Source organism: Yamadazyma tenuis, chromosome 3, assembly GCF_029203305.1.
Source record: "Yamadazyma tenuis chromosome 3, complete sequence".
Classification (NCBI taxonomy): Eukaryota; Fungi; Ascomycota; class Pichiomycetes; order Serinales; family Debaryomycetaceae; genus Yamadazyma; species Yamadazyma tenuis.
The window spans coordinates 550,001-552,500 of NC_089463.1; positions in this window are offsets into that span (position 1 = coordinate 550,001).

The following is a 2,500-nucleotide window of genomic DNA, read 5'->3' on the forward strand; positions in this document are numbered from 1 at the left end:
GGGACAAGAACTTAACAAGAAGTCGAGAAAGGTGGTGGGTCGTGTACGCACAAGAGTGCGGAGGGCAGTGGCAATGAATGGTAGATGGTGAAAAAGGCAAAGGCAGGAAAAAGAAATATGGATAGAGGAGGAAAAACAGAGGTAAGAAAAGACAAAGCGAACAAAAAAAGCGAAAGGAAGGGAAAAAAAGGATAAAACGAGGACAGGAAAATAATAGTGAGCATAAGAACAACCCGCGAAAAAAAGGTTAAACAAAAGATATTCGGAAGGATATTTATGAAGTAATGAGAACAAATCGATAAAAAGATATGAGAAGTTACTTTGAGTGATATTAGAAGTTGCAAGCTTATGCTTGCATCGACTGATATCTCTATGGCCACGCCGATCAGTGGGGCGAGTTGAATGGAGATCGATAAGATCGACATTGCTTTATACGCTAATCGGCAAGGGTTATCTCCAGTACGGGGCGAAAGTCTCGCGGTGGAGTAGCCTGAACAGTTTTATTTCGGATATCAGACGATTCCGTGAATAAACACTGAAGGATTTAGTGGATTACTAGCCGATGGCAAGTGTTTTACTGAAAACTTACTCGGGGGTCTGCGACGATGATTAGCCTAACTATGTTAGTGAATCATTGTTTGTAACCTCCTCCAAGGTTGGTCATGTTAAACGTTGTGCTGCGGAAGTGGCGCACGGTTTAGCGGACACCATACCAGAGGAAATCAAAGGGAGCTATATGGATGTAGTTTTGTATGAACGGCGGCGGTAAAACGACGTTGTTGAGTACAGCTACCGATTCATTAATTTGAATTGTGATTAGAATAACTTCAGCGAGACCGTGCCGCGAAAGTGGTGCGGATTCGTAATGAACTGTCCTTCGGGGCAATTCAAGATAGTTATCTGGTTGATCCTGCCAGTTGCCATATGCTTGTCTCAAAGATTAAGCCATGCATGTCTAAGTATAAGCAATTTATACAGTGAAACTGCGAATGGCTCATTAAATCAGTTATCGTTTATTTGATAGTGCTTTACTACTCGGATACCCGTGGTAATTCTAGAGCTAATACGTGCTAAAAATCCCGACCTCTGGAACGGATGTATTTATTAGATAAAAAATCAATGTCTTCGGACTTTTTGATGATTCATAATAACTTTTCGAATCGCATGGCCTTGTGCTGGCGATGGTTCATTCAAATTTCTGCCCTATCAACTTTCGATGGTAGGATAGTGGCCTACCATGGTTGCAACGGGTAACGGGGAATTAGGGTTCGATTCCGGAGAGGGAGCCTGAGAAACGGCTACCACATCCAAGGAAGGCAGCAGGCGCGCAAATTACCCAATCCCGACACGGGGAGGTAGTGACAATAAATAACGATACAGGGCCCTTTCGGGTCTTGTAATTGGAATGAGTACAATTTAAATACCTTAACGAGGAACAATTGGAGGGCAAGTCTGGTGCCAGCAGCCGCGGTAATTCCAGCTCCAAGAGCGTATGTAAAAGTTGTTGCAGTTAAAAAGCTCGTAGTTGAACCTTGGGCTTGGTTGGCCGGTCCGCTTTTTTGCGAGTACTGGATTCAACCGAGCCTTTCCTTCTGGCTAACTAGTCGTTTCGGCGGCTAGCGAACCAGGACATTTACTTTGAGAAAATTAGAGTGTTCAAAGCAGGCATTAGCTTGAATATATTAGCATGGAATAATAGAATAGGACGTTATGGTTCTATTTTGTTGGTTTCTAGGACCATCGTAATGATTAATAGGGACGGTCGGGGGCATCAGTATTCAGTTGTCAGAGGTGAAATTCTTAGATTTACTGAAGACTAACTACTGCGAAAGCATTTGCCAAGGACGTTTTCATTAATCAAGAACGAAAGTTAGGGGATCGAAGATGATCAGATACCGTCGTAGTCTTAACCATAAACTATGCCGACTAGGGATCGGGTGTTGTCCTTTTTTTGGCGCACTCGGCACCTTACGAGAAATCAAAGTTTTTGGGTTCTGGGGGGAGTATGGTCGCAAGGCTGAAACTTAAAGGAATTGACGGAAGGGCACCACCAGGAGTGGAGCCTGCGGCTTAATTTGACTCAACACGGGGAAACTCACCAGGTCCAGACACAATAAGGATTGACAGATTGAGAGCTCTTTCTTGATTTTGTGGGTGGTGGTGCATGGCCGTTCTTAGTTGGTGGAGTGATTTGTCTGCTTAATTGCGATAACGAACGAGACCTTAACCTACTAAATAGTGCTGTTCGCTTCGGCGATCATAGTCACTTCTTAGAGGGACTACCGATTTCAAGTCGGTGGAAGTTTGAGGCAATAACAGGTCTGTGATGCCCTTAGACGTTCTGGGCCGCACGCGCGCTACACTGACGGAGCCAGCGAGTATTAACCTTGGCCGAGAGGTCTGGGAAATCTTGTGAAACTCCGTCGTGCTGGGGATAGAGCATTGTAATTATTGCTCTTCAACGAGGAATTCCTAGTAAGCGCAAGTCATCAGCTTGCGT